Source organism: Apodemus sylvaticus, chromosome 12 (genome assembly GCF_947179515.1).
Source record: "Apodemus sylvaticus chromosome 12, mApoSyl1.1, whole genome shotgun sequence".
Classification (NCBI taxonomy): domain Eukaryota; kingdom Metazoa; phylum Chordata; class Mammalia; order Rodentia; family Muridae; genus Apodemus; species Apodemus sylvaticus.
This window is the reverse complement of record NC_067483.1, coordinates 100,783,577-100,801,568: the sequence shown is the minus strand read 5'-3', so window position 1 is coordinate 100,801,568 and position 17,992 is coordinate 100,783,577. Positions and strand designations below refer to the sequence as shown.

Sequence of the window (17,992 nt, the reverse complement as noted above, 5' to 3'; positions counted from 1 at the left end):
GGACCCGACACACACTCAGCATCTAGTGTGTGCTGCCATGCTGATTAACTCCATGCTCTGTGTGTGACTATACCAACTCACCTCCCAGAGAAGAGCTGACCCTAACATGGCTTCACGCTGGAAGCAAGCAGATGCTCTTCAAATATCTGCTGAACAAGTGAATAAATAGAAAGAAAATGAACATGTGTGTTTCTGTGTGTGTGCATGTATATACATGTGTGTCTGTGTGTGCATTTGTGTGTCTGTGTGTGCATATATATGTGTGCATTTCTGTGTGTGCATGTGTGTGTGCATGTATATATATGTGTCTGTGTATGTGCATGTATATATATGTGTTTTTGTGTGTGCATTTGTGTGTCTGTGTGTTTGCATGTATATATGTGTGTCTGTGTGTGTACATGTGTGTATCTGTATGCGTGCATATATATGTGTATGTTTTTGTATGTGCTTCTGTATGTGTGCATATATGTGTGTGTGTGTTTCTATGTGTGCATGTGTGTATCTGTGTGTGCTCATTATGTGTTAATGTGTGTGCATGTATATGTGTGTTGCTGTACATGTGTACCTGTATGATGTATGCATGTGTGTGTGCATGTATATATGTGTATCTATATATGTGTGTCTGCATGAGTATGTGTGTGGGGGTGCATGTGCATATATGTATGTGTGTGTGTGTGTACTGCCTTCCATCCTCTACTCCAGACCTGGGTTGAACTAGACTGGGGTTATTTGTATCTGCTAATGGAGCCCCTGCTCCTCTGGTTCTCCCTCTTCACCCACTCTACTTGTTAACTGCTGTGGTCATCTTGATTATTTTAAACTCACCTAAAGTGTGGGTAGGCGTGCAGGCCTACAGAAAGAATTGGGTGACTCGAGTCTCTCCTTGTGGGGAAAAAAATCTGCCCAAATATGGTTCTTGTTTCAGTAACTTCCTCAGAGGCAAAGCCAAGACTGAGGAGAGCACCTGCTTGGGTGGAACATGGCTGGCCGGCTTGGTCTGCTTCCACTGAGTTTAGAGCTAACAATAGTAATGGGAACGTTTCCAGGGTAACCAGGACCACTTCCAACACCTCCATGCCAGGCTGCCTGGGGTCCCCCTGTCCTTTGGGGGAGCCGATGCTTATGACTGGATTGGCTCCCCCTTGCAGGCGTCTCCCTGCTGCAGGCTGGGTCCTTAGAAAAGGCTTCTTCTTAGTCCTGGGTTTCACATACATTGTATCAGGTGGCAGACCAGCTGGTTTCAGTCTTGAATCAGGTCTTTTGACTCCTCCCAGAAACCAACCAACTTGTGAGCAGGAAATCCTGCCCCTCCCCAAAGAGTGAGAAACCACAGAGGAAAAGAGATGAGACAGGATAGAGAGGAGGAGGAGAGAAGAAAGAAGCAACTGGAAATAGGCAGCCAATAAAAAAGAGCCGCACTTATCTGAAGCCTCAAGGTAAGACTTTTCTGAAATTGTATGTTGTATGTGACACTATCACTACTCAGGGCTATACACTATACACAGTAGGGCAAGCAGGTCTGAAAAAAAGTTCTATATCAATTTCAATTGCTGGTCAAAAAAGAAAAAGCTGTAAAAATAAAAAATGCTGAGGGAGTTCTGAGCTGTGGGAGGGATGACATAAAAGGCAGATGGAACAAGGGTCTGCTGGCGCCAAGAGCAGCCGATCATCTGGCCGTAGACCGTTAGTTGGAATAAAAAGAGTTGCTAAGACTGTGGGAAGTCACAGCATTCTCGAGTTCTTCTGGGGCACAAAAAGCTAACAGGGCATACACAGTTCTGAACTGATGAGAGGCAGCACTATACCCTATCTTCTCTGGAGACTTGTTGAAAGGGCTGCGGGGAATCCCATTGCAGCCAACCACCTGGCCTCAGTGCCGGTGGTCTGAGATCAGAGCTGTGTGGGGTTCCATGACCAGTGGAGGCTGTAGCCTCTCAAAGCTTTCTCTGTGCTACCATATCTCCCGACATCCTAGCCCAGCATCTACTCAGGACACTGACCTGAGGCTTCAAGCAGCCTGCTCAGAGAGCAACCCAAGGTACTTCTTTCATATAAGGGAGTTAGAGAAACCCCAGCAGGAAAAGGAAATGCCATTCTCAACTCACAGTTGCCCAGACCCACTGGCCATCACTTGCCAGCCAGGGCAAAGGGCTTCGGTTACTGCTCTTCTAACATGGGGGTGGGAGGTTCAAAATAGCTAAGTGCTTCAGAAAACATCTAGACAGGGCAACGTTGTTTCACAGCAGTTGGCTTTTTAAAAGGGCTTTTTCTCTCAACAAGAATGTAACAGAGTCTGATGCACTGTATAACTCCTGTGTGTGTGTGTATATGTGTGTGTGTGTGTGTTGTGTATGTGTGTATGCTTATGTTGTATGTGGTGTGTGTAGTATATGATATATGTGTTGTATATCAGTGCATGTGATGGGGTTGATTCATTCTATTTTGGTGTACACGCGGTATATAGCATATATATGTGGGGGGGTGTCTGTCTTCAGTGACATATTTCTCTCTGGACTTTGTGATTCAAAAGCTATAAACATGGTTGGAGAGGTAAGTAGAGATGGAGCAATCTCTCTTCTGCTTGCTTGTCAAGAATTTAAAGGAATCGCCTTTCTCTCTTTAGCACAATGTAAAAACAAAATGAAATAAAATCTTGCCTCTTCTTTAATGCTGATTTTGGTACAGCTAAAGCTGCCTGCATCCAATTTCTGTTTGGGAACAAACCTTAAAGGTAATCTAATTTAATTTGTCCCATTTGCCAAGTGAGGCAATGGGAGCCAAGACAGGGCAGTGCCTTACTGAAGGCCACGTCTGTGCTTGTAGCAGAGAGGTTACGGGACCATAGTTTCCTTACTGAGGAATCAAAATCACCCAGACTTCACAGGAAGATACTGGGTGTCCCCAGAGCTCATAAACAGTGCATCTGCTGGTAGGGTAAGAGACCCAGCTACAACATGTAAATAATCTTTGGCTGGTAGGAATAGGAGAACAATATTTCACTAATGCAAGCTTTTCCAGGGCCTGTTTCATAACTGTTTGGACACTAGAGGATATGGACAGGAAGTGGCTTGTCATGTGGGAATGAGAACAGTCCCATTCTTGTCATTGAATCGGCATTTCACGCATCTCCTCTCTCTGCAATCTTCAAATTGCTCATTTTATAATATTTTGAGTTGGCCCAGCTTTGCAGAGAAAAAAAGATGTTGTTATTTCTGGATCCAGCATTGGTAGGCCCTGGTCACATGCCGCACTAGCATGAACGTGGCTTCCCCATGTCTCCCTTGCTCTGCCTGCTTCCATCTCTGCAGACGCCTGTTCTTTACCTGCAGGACACTCTTCTTGGGATGCCTTTCCCCCAGTTTCACATCCCGAACTCACACTTAACCTTCAAACCTTAGGTCTGAAGACACCTCCCCCAGAAGTCCCTCCTGCCACCCGGGGCTGGTCTGAGCCACTGTCTCCTCTGTGAGGACTGTTACAGGCTGCTATTCTACCCCATGAGCTTGGGCCACTCACACACATCCATGACATTTGACTATAATGTGCTTTGGAGCAGACACCATGTATCAGAGTCTTTATATTCCCACCACCAAACAGTTTCAGAAAGATCTTAATGCTCAAGAAGGTTTCAATACAAAAAAAAAAAATAAATAAATAAAAGGATGAAGCTTGGAATACGTAAAGTCCCAGATTTGATCCCCATCACAGCATAAAGGGGGTATAATGATGTGTGTCTATTATTCCAGCACTTGGGAAGTAGAGGCAGGAGGCTCAGAAGTTTAGTCATCCTTGGCTACATTGCAAATTCCAAGTAGCCTGAACTAGAAACACAACCTCTTCTCTTTTGTCAATACCATTGTAACAAAGTTTCCTTTCCACAGTCTTGATTGTTGGGCACTTATGCACACTTGCCCTCCTCCTGAGCCTGATGGAATATTCAGAAAAGACCACTCAGGATTAAACCCAGCATCATTAATAAATATTTCTACCTTCTTACAAAATGCTCTGGTCACAGGGGAAGAATGCTCCTGCTATACCATGGGGGCAAAGAAAGACGTAGGGACAGAGATAGCAGCAATTGAGAAATGTCAACACCCTTTCTAAAGATGGTCTGAGCCTTGGCTGCCCAGGTGCTCCAGAAGCCTCTGGAGAGAAGTGGGAACATACTGCCCCTACCCCAGGAGAGCTAGAAACAACAGGATTAGAGAAAACCTACATGAAAGACGAGGTCACCAGCCCCCTTTCCTGGCTCAGCTCTTAGAACAAGCACAGTCTGGTCTGTGTTAGCCACTGATCCTATCCCACAGTAGCAATGAATGAAGGTCATTCTGGCAGGAAGAACCCAGTGAAAGAGAAAGATACAAGAGACCTTGGCATACGAGGGTCTCCATGTGGAAGCACCAGGTACCCATACTATCTCACAGCACAGTAGCAATGAGTGGGCAAACCTGGTCAGCAACCCACTCAGTAGTGACAAATGCCAAGGTAGCATGATCTCCAAACATGCATGGAGATCAGCCCCGGCAGCATCTATGCTCTCCAACATTAGGGAAGACAGAACATCTACAGATGGGGACCACAGGGACATCTTTTAAAAGTACACAGAACAAGAAAAAGCTTCTTGAAGAAAGAAATACAACTGGAAATTTTTTGAATTACAGTGATGGGACTGAAGCTGGCCCAGCAGAGCACTTGCTATGCAATCACAAAAACCTGAGGTCAGTTCCCAGCATGTCATCAAGAGCTAGGCACTGTGGCCCATACTCAGACCTCAGTGCTGAAAGGCTAAAGGAGGCAGGTCCCAAGAGCCCTCTGGCCAGCCAGCCTGGTTAAATCAGAAAGCTCCTAATTCAATAAAAGAACCTGTCTCAAACACTAAGTGGAGGGCAACAGAGGAAGCCACCTGGAGTCAATCTCTGACCTCTATATGCATGTGCATGTACACCCATGTGTGTAATCCACCAGTGTGTATGTATCCCACACACATATACATACCCACATGTATGTATATCCACACATGTGTATACACTCACCCACATGTATGTATACCCACCCACATGTGTGTACACCCACAGACATGTATATATGCCCACCCATATTACACAGAATTATGACAAAGCACCTAAAGATAAAATTATGGAATTCTCACAGAAAAAGAGAAAAGGTGAGCATGGATATAAAAGATCAGCCTAGAATCCCTGAAATTTTCTAATAAGAACCATGGATGGAGGAGGGGGGAGAAGCAAATCCACTAACCAATAAATAAACTTTCTCCAAAGTTTCCTAAGGCAAAGGACTTGAGATTCCATTTGAACAGGAGTATACTCAATGCACCCTACAAAACAGAAACCAAATCCCCTCCAAATGCAATATCGGGAATGTTTGACCCCCTAAGTGAATAGAACTGAGAAGTTCTTGAGAGAGAAACAGCCCATGAAGCAACAACTGGAATCCAAACAGTGTTTCAACTACTCAGTGTTGACAGAACAAACTAAGAACTGGAGCAGCACAGCAGTATCCTCCAACTGAGAGAAAATAACATCCAACCTAGAATTCCTTGCTCAGCTAAATAGAGTAAAGCAGGAGTTAGGACAAGGGATGAGCTACCGGAAACAGCTGCACTGTCCGAGGAGGCATGGATTCACCCCATACAGCAACGTTAAAATGTGAAACTACTATACCCCACAAGCACACCCCAGTCAGAGTCCTTTTTACATCAAAACCTACTGGCATTCCTAGGGCGGTACACCAAGAAAGATGAAAACAAGGATCACCAGGTAACTGCAAAGGGAGCTTCCCACACCACCAAGGGGTAAAGCCCTGTCCAAGCTGGAAGAAAAGAAAGCAGACTTACTACCCAGCACATGTGACCTGTTCACTTGGTTTGTGTTTCTTATCAGAAGTTCTAGAGAAAATAAGCAACTCAAAAGGCAGAGAAATAAAAAAAAAAAATGGAAATGTTTATTAACTCCCAAGGAAAGGCAAAGGACACAAGAGAAGAAAGGGAACCACAGCCCTGGTATCACCTCTGCTCGCCCTAATAACTCGAACACTGATTGATAATCCCATGGAGACTGTGAAACTGTAGTATTAGGGCCTGGAAGACACCAAATGAAGTGTGGTTTAAAAGAAAAAACATCCAGATGTTCCGTATGAGAAATCAGTAAATATATAGTTGAACCCTCCTGGGGACAGGGGATGTGGTAAGTTTTGAAAGCTATTGCCTTGACAGCACCTGCGCTGCCACGGTATCAAGTATCGGGCATAGGCCTGGGGGACTGACAGAAAACACCGACACGGGTCATTCAGTAAGGAGAATGCCAAAGCTTTACTGAGGGACCAGCAATATATACTAGAGGCCAGGGAAAACAACAGGAAAAAACAGTCATAGCCATAGGTTAGGCACCAGGGAGGTCCCTACCACACTGGGCGGGAAAACAGGAATCAAATTAAGCCACCTGATGTTCCGAAGGATGTTCTGCAGGATGTTTCCTGTGCAAACAGCTCACCTGGGGGCGTTGAACTGCACTCACTGATGCCCAACATTGCCTGTAAGTAGGACTATATGGTCCAGAGGCTTTGAGATCCTTCAGAAATCATGAGATCCTTAAAACATTCCAATTCACTATATTGACAAGTATACAAAGTTAGTTAGTGTATGTATGTATACAAATGTGTGCATGTGTGTGAGTACATATGTGGGGACAGGGTATGGACCATTCTGTGTGTAAGTTTCAGTAGAAGCCAGAGATCAGTTTCTGTGTGGTTCCTCAGGAACTGTCCATCTTGTTGTCTGAGACAAGGTCTCTCACTGAGACCTGGGGCTTGATGGTTACATGAGGCTGGCAGCTAGCAAGCCCCAGGGATCTGCTTGTGTCCGCCTCCCTAGAGCTGGGACTGCAGGCACACACTATCACACCCAGCTTTTTACGTGGGTGCTGGGGACTGAACTCTCTTCCCCATGTTTACACAGAAGATACTTCACTAACTAGGCCATCTTGCCAGGATGGAGAATTAAATTTAAAAGAGGCTCAGTTGTGTTCTATCAGCCACACATTGGGTGCCTGGAGTCACTGAGTTAAGCCTCAAACTAGCAATCTAATTAGCTAATGCAGAGTTCACTTGGTTGAACAGGCTCCTCGAACCTCTTTTTGGATAGGATCACACGAAGCTACAGCTAGAACCTGGTTAAAGGGGCTTTACCTCATACAGGACTGTTGTCATGAGGGGAGGAAGAACTCGGTACAAAACTGGGCTTATTTCCAAATACAGACCAGACAAGTGATAGTTTACAGCCAAGCTGCAGATGGAAAATTACTAAGAGGAAACATCAGGGTGAGGGAAAAGAGATGGTTCTGACAGGACTGACCTGGCACGAACCTTGCTGAAGGTGGGCCAAGGTGACTGCCATTAACTGGGGATGGAGGAAGATGAGGAGACTGATCAGATACTTGGGGTGGGGGGCGGCAGCAAGGGTTCTTGCAGACCTGAATTAGCAGGATCTTGCGAAAGCTGGATTTTGTAAAGAAGTGTGCACAAATGAGCCTTGCAGAAGGTCCAAGAGCCTGCTGGGGCAAACAGGAACCTCTTTGTCAGGAACCTTGGAAAACATGCACATTCCTGGGTCCTTGACTAATATCATCAGGCCTTCAGGGGTCTGAGAACTGTCCTCCACTTTTCCAGACCAGGTGTGGTGTGGTGTGGGGGTGAAGGGGTATAGTGGTGTGGCATGTGTGTGTGTGTGTGTATGTGTGTGTATAGTATGTGTGCATTGTGTGTGTGTAGTGTGTATGTCTGTGTATGGTGTAGGGGTATAGGGGTGTATATGTGTGTGGAATGTGTATGAGCGTATGTGGAGTGTGTGTATATAGTGTGTATACATTGTGTGTGGTATAGGTATGTGTGTATGTGGAGTGTGTGTGTGGAGTGTGTGTACATTTTGTGTAGTATAGGTATGCGTGTAGTGTGTATGTGTGTTTGTGGTGTGTAGGGATGTGTATGTATAGTGTGAGTAGTGTGAGTATGTATGTAGTGTGTATGTGTGTGGTGTGTGTAGTGTGTGTGGTATGTGTGTAGTGTGTGTGCATTGTGTGTGTGTTATAGGTGTGTGTGTAGTATGTATGTGTGTGTATGGTGTAGGGGTGTATGTGTATGTGTAGTATGAGTGTATGTGTAGTGTGTGTGTGTGTGTGTGTGTGTGTGTGTGTGTGTGTGTAGGAGAGGGTCAGGGGTACTAGTTCCCTATATGTGGCTCTTTCTAGGCATGTGTCAATGCTTATGAGCTTTTCTCCTCCTCCTCCTTCATCCTGACTTAACCCATAGGTCCCTCTGGATTACAGAAACATTGCCAGAAATTAAGTCTCAGTGTCTGTCAGCCTTTAAAACTCTGCAGTCTTTTTCTTCTTCCAACCCTTGGGCGCCCTCTCCTGCCAGAATCCTATTAAAACCTTCGGGAATGACTAAGATTAAAAATTCAGGAGACAGTAGGTGTTGGTGAGGATGTGGAGAAAGAGGAACTCCTCCACTGCTGGTGGGGTTGTAAATTGGTACAACCAGTCTGGAAATCAGTCTGGTGGTTCCTCAGAAAACTGGGCACGTCACTTCCGGAAGATCCTGCTATAGCACTCCTGGGCATATACCCAGAGGATTCCCCAGCATGTAATAAGGATACATGCTCCACTATGTTCATAGCAGCCCTATTTATAATAGCCAGAAGCTGGAAAGAACCCAGGTATCCCTCAACAGAAGAATGGATGCAAAAAATGTGGTATATATATACACAATGAAGTACTATTCAGCCATTAGAAACAATGAATTCATGAAATTCTTAGGCAAATGGATGGAGCTGGAGAACATCATACTAAGTGAGGTAACCCAGTCTCAAAAGATCAATCATGGTATGCACTCACTAATAAGTGGATATTAACCTAGAAAACTGGAATACCCAAAACATAATCCACACATCAAATGAGGTACAAGAAGAACAGAGGAGTGGCCCCTTGTTCCAGAAAGACTCAGTGTAGCAGTATAGGGCAAAAGCAAAACCAGAACAGGGAAGTGGGAAGGGGTGGATGGGAGAAAATGGGGAGGAAAGGGGGCTTATGGGACTTTCGGAGAGTAGGGGGCCAGAAAAGGGGAAATCATTTGAAATGTAAATAAAAAAATATATCGAATAAAAAAAAAACCTTCGGGATTCAAAACCAACCTACAAAAACCAATCATTTTCAATATGCTATTAATGAATTTGCTAAGAAAAAAAATCAGGAAAAACAAAATAACTAGTCACAATAGTTCCAAAACATAAAACACCTAAGAACAACCCTATCCAATGAGGTGAGGACTTTCAGACACTGAAGGAGGACTTGAAGAAAACCCTAGAAATGCCCTAGCAGAGTCAATATTGTGAAATGGCTCTTACCAAAAGAAATCTATAGATTCAATGTGATCCCATCAAAATCCTGATGACTTCTCCACAGAACTAGGAAAGGATCCTAAAACTCAAACTCATTTGGCACCACAAAAGACTCCAAGAAAGCCAAAGCAAACCCATGAAGATGGAGCAGTATGGAGACACCACAAGATCTCAATACCCAAGCCACAAGGACAAACCAGCACAAAAGCAGAGGCAGATCGGTGGACTAGCAGTGAAGACCCATGCATGAACTCAGCCACCTGATTCTTAGCAAAGGCACGAAAAGCATACACAGGGGAGGTCAGGCTCTTCAACAACCATGCAGGATAACACATGCAGAAGAACAAGATTGAGTAGCTTTCTCCTTCACCCCATGCAAAACTTTATAATGGGTTCAGGGCTTTAATTTAAGACCCAAAACTCCAAAAATGTTTAAGAAAAGTCATAAACAAAACACTTCATGATGTGGGCACAGGCAAGAACTTTCTAAAAATAACTCTAATTGCTCAAGAAACAAGAATTCCAAGATTGACACGTGACATTGCATGGAATTCAAAAGCTTCTGCACAGCAAAGGAAATAATCAGGAAAATGCAGTCGACATAGTGGGAGAGAATCTTTGCCAACTACACACTGGACAAGGAGTTAATATCTGGGATGTGTAAAGAACTACAAAATTTAAACACCAAAAAAAAAAAGTCATCTGCTCAATACTTTTAAAAGTCTTCAACATCCTTGCCAATGAGGGAGGTACAGATTAAAACTGCATTAAGAGTTCATCTCACTCTGATCAGAATGGCTACCATAAAGAAAACATTGGCAACAAATGCTGGTAAGGAAGGCAGAGTGTAATCTAGGGGTGGTCACTGTGGAAAATCCTCAAAAAGTAACAGAAGGGTAGCTCTCCAGCTATCCCACTCCTGAGTGTTTTCACAAGGACTCTAAGTCAGCTTACCATGGAGACAGTCACATATGCATAGTCATTGCCATTCATAATATGACGAGCCAGCCTAGATCCATAATGAATGGGTAAAAACACAGTGGAATTTTATTCATCCATAAGGAAAATGAAATTATGACATCTGCTGGAAAATGATGGAAGAGTATAATGAGAATTCTGGAATCTGGGGTTCTTTTAAAAGCACAGAAATATTATAGGACTGTGCTTTCATTTTAATCCCAGGTGTGGGGCTGCTTCAGACTGTCCACAGCAGCTGTCCATGGTTTTCCTCATGCTCTAGCAGAAGTGTGGTTTTACCAGGTGCAGATAATTTCTGAGAGTGTGTGAACATTTAGAATTCTGGGAACTTCTCAGAGGGTATGTAAATGCTAAGGCCCTGAGAGGTGGGGTTGGTGGTTAGTCATAGGGGGGAAGGGGTGTTGTATCGCAGTTTGCTAGTAGGCATGCTCAAAGAAGAAACAGACAGATAGATAGAAACTGGATTCAGGGGTCTCCATCTTTCCCTCTCCCTTCTACACTTCTTTCTCTCCTTCAGGCTACAGAGAGCATTATGTTAAATAAAATAAACCATCAGAGAGACAACAAGTTTTTAAAACTTTATATGTGGAATAGAGAATTAAAGAGAGAGGGAAAGAAGGGGAAAGATAGAAGTGTGTGTGTGTACTGTGTGTGTATATATACATGTATATGAACATGTGCATGTGTATGAACATGTGCAGTGTGTGAACATGTGTAGTGTGTGAACATGTGTAGTGTACATGCATATATGCATGTGTGTATGTGTGTGCATGTGAGTGTGCATGTGCATGTGTGTATATGTGTGTGTACTTGTGTATTTGTATAAATATGTATAAGTGTATATATATGTGTGTGGTATGTGTGGATGTGTGTGTAGTAGGTCCATACATGTGTGTGCATGTGCGTGTGTGAGAGATATGTAAGTAGGAAGGGGACTATGAAAGGAGTTAGGAAAGTCTAAAGAAAAGGAGAGATGAATGGCGAAGGTAATAGAATATGTGTCATGAAAGCAGAAGGTGGTGTTTGGGGGATAAAGGGGCAGCAAGAAAGGAGGGGCAGAAGAGGGGAGTGGAATAAGAATATAAAGTATAATGACATGTGTAAAAATGACCCACTGAGACCCAATTCTTCGTACACTAACCTCACCACCACCACCAAAAAACCCAAAAAACAAAACAAAACAAAACAAAAAAACCTTAAATCCTTCAGCATCCTAGAGCCCAGAAACTGCAGTCAGTTCCCTCCTTGTTAGGTCACTTCTCAGGGCTACGGCCAAGCCCTCAGACTGCATGAACCATCCTGTCAGACATAAGATGGAAAGTTAAACACGGGAAAGACGTTCTTTGTGGATAAAGCACATTAAGCTTGGGAAGGTCAGGGACACAGCAGAGCCGAGAATGAAAGCTGCACATGGTGGTCATGGCTAGGGAGGGGATGTGGAGGACTTTCCCTGCCACCTCCGTGTCCTCACCTCTCCCAGGATTTATGAGTATCTGGGGAAGCTGCGTTCATCTGCTTCCCACAGATAGAAAGAAGCGAACGAGTTCTGCCAAGAAGCTCCCTGGACTTGGAAGCAGAAGCAGAGGGTTCAAAAATCTACACTCACTTGTTTTCCTTGACACTTAGAAGTGGGCTTCTCTGCCAGTGCCATGTACCATGTTGGCTGGAGTCAGACTCCATAAATCACATCCTCCTGCCGTTCTGACTTTTTTCCACAGGATCATTCTCTCAGCTTAGAAGATGCTCAGTGGAGCAGCATGTGGCTCAGAAATATTGGAACGAAAGCTTAACTGTTGCTGCCTCTTGCTTCTGAAGGTCCATGAAATGGCACACACATACACACACAGACACTACACACATACAAACAACACACATACAAACACATGTTCATATACAATGTACACACAAACACATGCTCATACAGATACATAGAAATAGATGCTCACACACACAAACATGCTCCTCACACACATACATACAAACATATATACACACATACATACAAACACATACTCATATACATACATAGCACATAAACACATGCTCACACACATATATATGTATGTATATATATATATATATTACACGGATATTCACAACACACACAAATACATATTCATACACACACAAAACCACCTATTCCTACGTAAACAACACACAAACACTCAAACAGTCATACACATATACACAAATACAAGGCTCACACACAAACTCACACCCCTTCACTCTTCACTCAGTGTCCCTACTTCAGTGCCTTCAGGATTCCCCTCACAGATGCTCGGTGACAATCTGTGTTCTTGTCCTGTCCTGCTCTGCCTGAGCTTTGTGACTCCTCAAGATCTGTCACCTCTGATTTCTGTGTTCCCTCAAGTCCTCCTGCTACTGGCTTCCCCCTTTGTTCCTTCACTGGCTTTCCTCCATGACTTTAATTGTTCATGTAGTAAGCCCTTCAGCCTTTGGGTTCTCTTCCTGTTAAGTCTTAAGGATGTCTAAACATTTAAATTTCAACTGGTCTAATTTTTTTCCAAATCAGTATTTGTAGCCTGGACCTTTGCTAAACTCAATGTATCTGCCAGATGCCTACATCTGAGCCATGCCACATGTTACTACACCAAAGATACTCAGTGAGCACCTGACAAGCCTCATCAAGGTACCAACACTGGAGATGTAGTGCTGGGTAAGATGGGCTAGGCAATAAGGACTGGGCATTGCAGTGCTGGTCAAGACAGGCTAAGCACTGCAGTGCTGAGTAAGATGGACTGGGCACTGCAGTGCTGGGCAAGATGGGCTAAACACTACAGCTGGTCAAGATGAGCTGGGCATTGACCAGAATACCACACATTGGCATTGGTCCTCCCCAAAAGTCAGCTATCAATATGGAGGAGAGCTAGGAATGAAAGGAGATTTGGCTGGGGAAAGATGTGGTCAGTCCTGGGTCCATCTTGTCTAGTTCCAGAGAAGGTCAGGCAGGCCTCCCCATGGGACTTTGAAGGGCAGTGTCTGAAGGACAAGATTGATTCAGGTGGAGAAGAAGCTCCCGTGGAGAGGATGTGAGTCTTCTAGACTTTATCTTAAAAACCACAAGGAACCACTAGATCCTTCCACACAAGAAACACATTGATTGGTCACAGCATGAAGTGGGTAGGATGTGGGGAGCTGATGGTCCCCTTGCTGCAAGTTGACAAGCCCACAAATTCCTTTGTATTCTTAGACTCCATACATTATGTTTTCATGTATTAGTGAGCACATACCAAGTATTTTGCAATCATCTTTCAAAGAAGAGAAATGGTCTGAATTTGGAAATGATGACCTGTCAGAGGGCAGCAGAAAGAGCAGTAGCCTGAGTTAGAGTAGTCACCGTGAAGCAGGACTGGGAGATGGTCCTAGGGATACTTAGGAACCAGAGTGGGCAGGAAGACATATGTAGCTATGAAGAGGAATGTCCAAAGAGGAAATCCAGATTATTAACTGTATGAATGGAGAAGCCATCCATCACAATAGACATCACTGGGACTCAGATAGCTACAAAGTCATGGAAAGCAGGCACTGACCTTAAAATGTTAGACATAAGTTATCTGTACAGCCAACAATATCACTCCTAGGTGCAGACCAGAAAACAAAATGGCCATACACGCTCATACCAGTTCCCTGTGGGGCTGTTTCTGGTTCAGAAAGTGGATAGCTCCAGTTACGTGTGCTCTCTCTTGAGCAAGAGCAAAAGCAGGTGTCACCATAGCATAAAGCAACAAGGTTCAGAGCCCTGTAACCTCAGAATACCATGCAAGGTGAAAGAAGTCAAGCGTGCAAAGGACCTGTCAGGTGACCCTGCTGCTGGGGAAGGCCAGAAAAGGCAAGCTTATGAAGGTGGAAAGAGGGCCAGTGATGATCCAAGCCAGGCTGGGGCCTTTCAGTTGATGGCAGGTGGCAGGAAAGGGTCTGTCGGGTAATAAAGATGGTCTAAATTTGGGTTGCAAGGTTAGTTTCCTAACTCTGAAAATTATTAAAAAATCATCCAACTATACACATAAAATAAGGTAGTTTTCTGGTAAATACTGTACTTCAACAGTAGAACTCTTAAAAATAGTTTGGGTCATAGAGATGACTCAGTAAGTTAAGGTATTTGCTGCCAAGTTTGACAACCTGAGTTCAATCACCAAGACCCCATGGTAAAAAAACTGACTCTCATAAGTTGTCCTCTGACCTTTACATGTGCACTATAACATACACACATACACACACACACACACACACACACACACACACAAACACATACACATTAAACAAACTTATAAATACCATGAAAATTTTTAAAAGTTCAGTTTCAGTATGTTGGATTTGAGGTGTTCATAAAGCAGTCTAAAGAAGTTGTGTGAATAGGGGGCCATGCTCCCTACAGCTGAGAAAGTGCACATAAGAAAAATGACAGTCAGTGAAGCCATAAGAATGACGAACTAAATAGAAAAGAAAGAATAGACTCAAGGAAAGCCCTGGCTTTTAAGGAATCAGAAAGAGAAGCCTATAGAGCAAGCTAAGAGTCAGTCAGAGACAGGAAGATAGACCAGCAGAAAAGCTGACCCAGACCAAAGGAAGGAGAGGGGAGAAAGAAGAGTGAGAGAGAGACAGCAAGGATTACCAAGAGTCAGACAACAGAGGAAGGTGTGGATGAATAATCTGGTACAACCTGAGAATCTTGGTGATATAGGTTGGACATAGCTCCAGGGAGCTGCATATCCCAGTGACATAGCCATGCAAGAATGTCATGACAGACAAAGTAAAATTCCAGAGAGCAGGTAAAGGGATGGATGAGCCTGAAGAGCTGAGAATTTCCAAACTTTTCTACTCAGGCAATGAGGGGTTACAAAGGGAAAGGGAACCAGAAACATCCTGGGGTGGAGATGGAGAGGCACTAAGTTCAAATCCATGTAACTGGAAAGAAATGACCAGAACTATGCACTGCAGTGGTGGCTACTTAGACCCCTCAAAGGTGTGGCCAATGCTTTCTTTTCCAGTCTGGCTTCTCATCTTGGAATCACTGTGTGAAATTTAATGGTCCAACATATGGTGCTGTTTGAAGTTCCCCAAACATACCATTCTCTTCACACCTCCTTCTATTTTCTCCCACAGCTTCCTTTATGTCAAGTGTTCCTAAAACAAGCCACCCCACTACCCCACACATTCCTGGAAGCAAGCTCAGTGTTCATATTTACCCTTCCTCCTTTGCCTACACACACAGTTTGGTGTGGATCAAGAATGACTTCTTTCCAAGATTCTCCTGCATGCCCACCCTACACATGTATGATCTGCCTCTTTTTTGACACTGTAGACTTCCCACAGTGTACATTTATCATTGACTTTTGCATTTTGACATTCTTGTAAGGCCTGGCCTTTTCATTCATAGAACTTGACCCATGGTGACTTAGTTAGGGTTTCTACAGTGGTGAAGGGATACCATGACCATGGCAACTCTTATAAAGGAAAGCATTTAATTGGGGCTGGCTTAGAGGTCAGAATTTTAATCTGTTATCATCATGGCAGGAAGCACAGTGGCACACAAGTAGACATGGTACTAGAGAGGTACCTGAGAGTTCTACTTCTGGATCATCAGGCAGCAGGATGAGAGAGTGATCCACTAGGTGTGACTTGAGCCTCAAAGCCTACCCCTCACTGATGTACTTCCTCCAACAAAGCCACGCCTACTCCGACAAGACCACACCTCCTAATAGTGCCACTCCCTATGAGCCTACAAGGCCATTTTCATTCAAATCATCACATTCCATTCCCTGGCCCCTTTAGGCTTGTAGCCATAGCATAATGCAAGATGCATTTAGTCCAAGTTTAAAATTCCCCATAGTCTTTCACAGTCTCAACAGTTCAAAGTCTCTGATACTCATGGCACTCTCTTAACTCTAATTGCCTGTAAAATCAAAAGTGAGTAGCAGATCATAGACTTCCAACATACAGTAGCATCGGATATACATTTCTGTTCCAAAAGGAAGAAGGGAGCCATAGTGAGGAAATACTGGACCGAAGCAAGACCAAAAACCAGCTGGGCAAACTCCAAACTCTGCATCTCCATGTCTGATGTCAAAGTGCTCTTCAGATCTCCAATTCCTTTTAGCTATGTTGACTGCCACACACTTCTTTCTCATGGGCTGGTTCCACCTCCTGTTAGCAGCTTTCCTCAGCAGGTATCTTGGACTCTAGGATCTGCAACATCTTGGAGTCTCCAAGGCAACCCAGGCTCCACTCTCACAGCCTCATGCAATGGCCTCTCTAGGCCTCTATGAAAGGACACCCCTGGCAGATGCCTGGCCTCAACAGCTTTCCTTAGTCATGAAGGGAGATTCATCAACAACCCCCTACCCCCACACCCTACACCCCACACCCCACCCCCACTTTGTATCCTTGACTCTAAAACCAGAATCATGTAGCTGAAGCTGCCAAGTTCTGCTCCTTGCTGGATCTGGAACTTGGTCCCCTTTTTTTAAAATACATTTTCATTTAGATCTGCATAAGACTAGTCTCTAACTGCCACACAATATAGTCCATGCTAGGTTGTTTGGAAATGTTCTCTGACAAAGCTGTTAATCCATAACTCTTCAATTGAGCTCAGGCAGACTTTTTAAAGACAAGGGCAAAAAGCAGCCACATTCTTCACCAAAATATCACAAGAACAATCTTTAGGCCACATACTAATATTTTTCTCTTCTTCAGCCTCTTGTGCTGGACACTCACAGTTCAAATCATATTTAGCACCACTGTCTTCCATGCTTCTACTAGTATGGCCATTAAGCCATGCTTAAAGCATTATACTACTTTCTTGACCCAAAGTCCAGATTTTTCCAAACAAAACACTACACATAGTAAATGCCTCAATAAATGTCAACAGATGTATCTTCCCCTCAGCCTCCATGGGCAGAGTGCCCATTCTTCATTTCCTATTGAGGTCCTATCTGTGACTGTAGTGGTTTGAATAGGTATGGCCCCCAAAGACTCATATGTTTAAATGCTTGGCACTATTAGGAGGTATTGCCTTGATGGAAGAAATGTATCATTGTAAGGCATGCTTTGAGGTCTGTGCTCAAGCCACACTTACTATGACATAAAGCCTCCTTCTGCTGCCTGTCGATCAAGATGTGGAACTCTTGGGCATGTCTCTAGCATCACATCTGCTAACCTGCTGCCATATTTCCCATAATGATAATAATGGGACTAAACCTCTGAAACTGTAAGCCAGCCCTAATTAATTTTTTTCCTTTATAAGAGTTGCTGTGGTCATGGTCTCTTCACAGCAATGGAAACTCTCATTAAGACAGTAAGACCATGCTGCTGGGCTCTTCTGTGGAGAAGATAGCTGAACTGTTCTTAGTAATGATGGTGCATAATGATTTTTTGTCCTCATCTAAGGCAGAATTTCTTAGTGTTCCCAAAACTCTCTTAGTGGTTTTCCCCGCTGCTGTAATAAAATACTGTTTTGACAGAAGCAACTCAAGGGAGGGAGAGTTTATTCAGTTCATAGCTCCAGGGCATAGTCCATCATGAGAGGTAGGTTCTGGTAGCAGGAGCTTCAGGCAGTTCCACAGTCAGGAAGCAGAGAACAAT

General features: G+C 44.0%; 1 protein-coding gene across 2 annotated transcripts in view; it reads left to right on the top strand.

Annotated features, from left to right (window-relative positions):
- The first annotated feature begins 1,318 nt into the window (after nt 1–1,318).
- Hsd11b1 (hydroxysteroid 11-beta dehydrogenase 1) overlaps nt 1,319–17,992 on the top strand; it is a 42,774-nt gene continuing 26,100 nt past the window's right edge. The window contains exon 1 of one of the 2 annotated variants that reach the window (XM_052200704.1): nt 1,319–1,436. The gene's annotated coding sequence lies outside the window, so the exon portion shown is untranslated. The remainder of the gene's footprint in view (nt 1,437–17,992) is intronic. The other variant, XM_052200705.1, reaches the window with a different exon arrangement.